This window comes from Mustela putorius, unplaced genomic scaffold (assembly GCF_011764305.1).
Source record: "Mustela putorius furo isolate JIRA1106 unplaced genomic scaffold, ASM1176430v1.1 tig00000487_pilon_pilon_pilon, whole genome shotgun sequence".
In the NCBI taxonomy this organism is placed as follows: domain Eukaryota; kingdom Metazoa; phylum Chordata; class Mammalia; order Carnivora; family Mustelidae; genus Mustela; species Mustela putorius.
Window position 1 is genome coordinate 3381305 of NW_025421399.1, and position 6000 is coordinate 3387304.

Genomic DNA, 6000 nt, shown 5'->3' on the forward strand with positions numbered 1-6000 from the left:
TAAAATCTTTTAAAGGGGCACCTGGGTGGCTCAGTGGTTTAAAGCCTCTGCCTTAGGCTCAGGGTCCCAGGGTCCTGGGATTGAGCCTCCCCTCTTTGCTCAGCAGGGAGCCTGCTTCCTCCTCTCTCTCTCTGTGTGCCTCTCTGCCTACTTGTAATCTGTCTGTCAAACAAATAAATAAAATTTTAAAAAATCCTTTAAAAAGAAGAAAAAAAGAGTCATGTGCGTTATACCAACTGAGCAAGCTGGGTGATCATTCCAGCTATAGCTCATTATTTAATTCTAACTCTTCAAAAAAAAAAGTATGTATGTATTTATTTATTTAAGAGAGGGAGAGAGCAGGGTGATGGACAGAGGGAGAGGGAGAGAGAATGTCCTGCAGACTCCCAGCTAAGCGTGGAGCCCCACACGGGGCTGGTGGGATCCCATGACCCTGAGTTCATGACCAGAGCAGAAATCAAGTTGGACCCTTAACTGACTGAGTCACTCAGGTGCTCCTTAATTATAACTCTTGCTCACAAATACCCTGAGTAGCCTGGAGTGTTCAAGCTGCTTTCTTTCAAGAGTGTATTTGGGCGATATGATAGGATTCCCATTTCACAGATGGAGAGACTGAGTCTTGGAGGACAGAAGTGACCTGTTCATGGTCACATGACTAACAAGTAATAATACAAGTTAACAATCAAATTCAGCTCTTGCTCGATACCAGCCAGTGTGACCTCACACACTTCATCTCATCTGATTGCCACAGACATTTTTTGGGGTGAGGGAATTGAAGTAAGTTGCCCAGTGCCGTGAGGCTAATAGAAGATTGCACTGGGATTTGAACCTAGATGGTCCAATGCCTGCTTCCATGCTCTCTGCCACCACCATATAGTTCTCTACAGTGAGACATGACCTTATATCTTTTTTGCTGCTCTCTGCTCTACACCAGCAAGTCAAGCCTGATTACTCGTGTACCCTCCATGACTAGCAGAGAGCCACTCTCTGCTCTTCCTTATCCAAGTTCTCTGAACTCCTTCTCTCTTCCTCTTCTTCCCTCCCGTTCTTCTCACTCCAGACAAAGTTGCTTTTTCAAATGTCTTATTTATTATACATAATATTTTATTTAAAAAAAAAGATTTCTATTTGTCTATTTGACAGAGAGAGACACAGCATGAGAGGGAACATGAACAGGGGGAGTGGGAGAGGGAGAAGCGAGGTTCCTGCTGAGCAGGGAGCCTGATGCAGGGCTTGATCCTAGGACCCTGGGACCATGACCTGAGCCGAAGGGAGACGATTAATGACCGAGTCATCCAGGCGTCCCTATATACAATATTTTAGACATCAAACAAACACCCATGTATGCACCACCCAGTTTAAGAAATAGCAACATTACTATTACTGTTGAAGTCCTAGCATCTTTTTTTTTTTTTTTTAAAGATTTTATTTATTTATTTGACAGAGATCACAAGTAGGCAGACAGGCAGGCAGAGAGAGCAGGGGAAGCAGGCTCCCTACTGAGCAGAGAGCCCAATTCGGGGCTAGATCCCAGGACCCTGGGATCATGAGCTGAGCCGAAGGCAGAGGCTTTAACCCACTGAGCCACCCAGGTGCCCCGAAGCCCTAGCATCTTATCACACCCCACTTGCATTCTGCCCCCTGGGGGGGGTGCACCCAGGATCCTAGATTGGTGACAATCATTTCCATGCATCTGTAGAAACACAGAGTTGCTTTTGACTGACAGTAGGAATTTGTGAGCTTGATTCTTGACAAGAAAACATAGCAGGAGGTGGGGAATCAAGGTGGAGGTGTAGCTTGAACCGGATCTCTTTTGCAAATATATTATATTATTATTATTATTATTATTTTTTAAAGATTTTATTTATTTATTTGACAGAGAGAGAGATCACAAGTCGGTGGAGAGTCAGGCAGAGAGAGAGAGAAGCAGGCTCCCGCTGAGCAAAGAGCCCGATGCGGGGCTCGATCCCAGGACACTGAGATCATGACCTGAGCCGAAGGCAGCGGCTTAATCCACTGAGCCACCCAGGCGCCCCCTCTTTTGCAAATATATTATGCCAAAATACTTCAGACACAGAAAGGCCTATAGAATGAGAGGACTCCCTGCTCAGGAGTCCTTCCTGATGAACCAGCCACCTGAATTTGGGGCTTATCCTTTGGAGCTGAAACTTGGGGGAGAAGCGAGGGCCTAGAGTCATCTGTGCGTGGGAAAGGACATCACTAGCAGAGAGAAAAGTAGGGCAGAGACTCCGAGGAATGAGTTCAGAAAGCCGCTGTTGGGCAACTTTGGGAGGAGAGGTAGGGAGCTTGGGAAGGTAGATAAACAGCCATCCCTCTCCTCCTTGGGGACTTCTCTTCTGAATTTCCTTCTGTCATTGCCCTAATCACCCGGAATCCTAATTATTTGTTTGCATGACTCTGAGATCCTAAGGGTAGGGACCCTATTAATCATCTTTGCCATTCTAGCATCTGACACAATGGCGGGCACAGATTAATTTTTAAAAATCAAATATTAAATTGATTAAATGAGTGAATGAAGAGCTGTTCCATTGATTTCAGCCTGCCCTGCGGGGGTGGGGAGCTGCTGCTCGTGGCAAGAGGACAGTCAGAATGGGAAGTCTGAGCGGGAGTGTTTTTGTAGAGAATTATCATTTTCCTACACCAAGTGCAGGACGCTACTGCCTCCATCCATGCCAGAGGCCTTGCTTCTTAACGCAAATCAGTTAAGGGTGAAGATTCGCTGTGTAGACCGATGTTCGGTGATGTGGACGACCGCATGGACGGGCTTCCAGCAGCTTCAGCCACACCGGTGTCATTTGAAACTCTTTAAACTCTTAGCTCTGGTTGGAGGGAAGCAGATAATCAGCCTCCCACAGGATTGGACCTATTTCTTTTCCTTAAAAACAACCCTCCAAGCTTTCGCGTCCCCGCCCTGTGTGTGTTCGCTATGCTGTTAAGTCTGCTTACTGGTACCCCAGCAGCCCATCGTTTGCATTCCTAGAAGCCCCTCTCGGGGCTGGGCATGCTTGGGTGGGTTTTGAGTGGTGAGAAGTGCTGTTCTCAGAGGCTGCATTCCACACAGGGCCTAACAAACAGATAGAATGCGTCTGCAATTAATGGCATCTCTTTGTGCGCAAAGAATTCACGAGCTGGGGGCTGGCTGTTTGCTCTCGCTTCCCAGCCGGATGTATGCACCACTATCCTATCCTCTTTTAACCAAACCTTGGCTTAGAAAGCCCCCTTTTCTGTCCCACGGAAGGGACGAGTGGGCTAATATGAAAAAGACGAAAGCATCAAGCTGTCATACAGATAAGTCTTAAAAGGTTTCGGATAAAGAGCAGGTTAGGAAAGGACTTGGGCAGTGTGATTCTGAATTTGCAGAATGCGGATTAGTGAAGTTGTTTTGTGCCTTGCTTCTCTGTTTCCTGTAATTCAGTATAGATATGCAGAGCGCTGAGTAGGGCTGGGGGCTCCTTTGTTGCAGCCCCTCCACAGGTGCCCCCCAACTTGTGGCAGGGTGGGGGAGGGGTGTGGTGGGGCATGCCCTGGACTTGGGATTTGGCGTGGAAAGACTGGACATGAACCCTAGCTCTGAGGCTTTTACTGGCCCAGTGGTCCTCATTCACCAAATATTTATGGACTACCTAGCACTAGGCTGGCGCTGGAAAGTCAAAAATGAATCAGACACAATTTCTTCCCTCTCCTGTCCCTCCCCCTTTTTGTTTGACACTGAGGAGTATTTTTATGTTTTGTTATTATTTATTCATTTATTTATTTACTTATTTTAAAAGATTTTATTTATGTGACAGAGATCACAAATAGGCAGAGAGGCAGGCAGAGAGAGAGAGGAGGAAGCAGGCTCCCCGCTGAGCAGAGAGCCCGATGCGGGGCTCGATCCCAGGATCCTGGGATCATGACCTGAGCTGAAGGCAGAGGCTTTAACCCACTGAGCCACCCAGGCGCCCCCCGAGAAGTATTTTTAACTATGAAATATGTCGGGCAATCAGAAAAGTATAAAGCAATAAGAATAATAAAATGAAGAGCTATGATAAGAACCACCTGGTTTAAGAAAACTAGAAAAACATGTGAAATCTTTCGTGCCTATCTCAGTCCCCTCTCTCCCACTAAAATGGTACCTCTGTTCTGCATTTGGTATTTATCATCTCCCCCTGTATGTCTACTATTTGTACTCCCTAGGGATGTATGTGTAAAAAACATGTAATGGTTAAGTAGTTTTGTTTGGTAAGTTCAATAATTTTTTTTTTTTTAGTAATCTCTACACCCAGTGTGGGGCTCGAACTCACAACCTTGAAATCAAGAGTTGGCATGCTCTACAGACTGAGCCAGCCAGGAGCCCCTGGAGTGGTAGGCACTTTAAAATTCCTGTGGGGGCACCTAGCTGGCTCAGCTGGTGGAGTGTATGACTCTTGATCTTGGGGTCATGAATTTGAACTCCGCCCCCCCCCCCATGTTGGGTATAAAGATTACCTCTCGGCCATGTATCTGGGAGCGAAACTGCCAGGTGCTACCGAATGCATTTATTCAGCTGGAAAGGGAACTGCTAAATTTCTCTACCAGTTGACTGTGAGAATTCCTTTGCTCCACATCCATGGTGGGGATGGGCTTATTTATTTATTTATAAAAGATTTATTTATTATTTGACAGGCAGAGAGAGAGTGCAGTGTGGGGCAGAGGGAGGAGGGGAGAGAATTGCAAGCGGATTCCCTTCTGAGCACAGAGCCTGATGTGGGGCTTGATCCCATGACCCTGAGATCATGACCTGACCTGAAATCAAGAGCCAGATTCTCTGGGAGCCTGGGTGGCTCAGTGGGTTAAGCCTTTACCTCAGGGTCAAGTCATCAGGCTTTCTGATCAGCGGGGAGCCTGCTCCCCCCCCATTGTGATCTCTCTCTCTCTGTTAAATAAATAAATAAAATCTTTAAAGAAGGGGGGGGGGAAAGAGCCAGATGCTCAACCCACTGAGCTGCCCTGGCACCCCAGGGCTTCTCTTTTTATTTTTATTATTATTTATTATTATTATTTTTTTAATATTTTATTTATTTATTTTAGAGAGAGACAGTGAGAGAGAGCATGAGCGAGGAGAAGGTCAGAGAGAGAAGCAGACTCCCCATGGAGCTGGGAGTCCGATGCGGGACTCGATCCCCGGACTCCAGGATCATGACCTGAGCCGAAGGCAGTCGTCCAACCAACTGAACCACCCAGGAGTCCCAGGGCTTCTCTTTTTAAAGTTAAACTCTACTACGGACTTTATAGGGTCTCTTCTTTTTTTCTCATCACATCCAACCCATGAGGGGGGTATGGCCGTTATCTCTGTTTTACAGATCAGAAAACTGATCTTGAAGGTCTTAAGAAACTTCCTCAAGGCTGCCCAGTGAGGGCTAGAGCAGGGCCCCCAAGCTTCATGGTCTCCAGCCGCTGTGATCTGGAGCCCTGTCTGGCAGAGGTGGTGGACCCAACAAAATACATCTCTGGGAGGCGGTGAGACACATGCTGGAAGTACCTTGTTCGAGGTACCGTGGTGACCCCAAAGCTAAAGGAGGTCGGTCCCACTGGGTGAGTCAGAAGGAGCCACAGCAGAGCCCTGCATTGAACTGGATCCTTGGACAAGTCAGTGCAGCCACACAGCGTCCACCTCCCGGGGTCCTAATGAGGTTTAGGCGCTGGCATCAGGGAAAGCTCCTGGGACCTTGTACAAAGCTGGTGTTCGGTGGAGGGTTGTTGAGGAACTAGTGAACATGGAGCACTGGGAGAGTTTCACAAGGTTATGGTCCTTCCTGGAACCAGGGGGATGGAGAAAACGACCGCTGTAGGCCCCTTTCATCCCGAGTCTGGGAAAGCCAGGAGAGAGCGGCAGTAACGAACCCTCCACCATCGCAGGCAGGAAGGACTCCCACAACCCCACCTCCCCAGCCCAGCCCACTCTGCTGTAGGAGGGGCTGTGTGAGAGCAACTCTTTCCTTCAGTCCTTCCTTCCCTCTC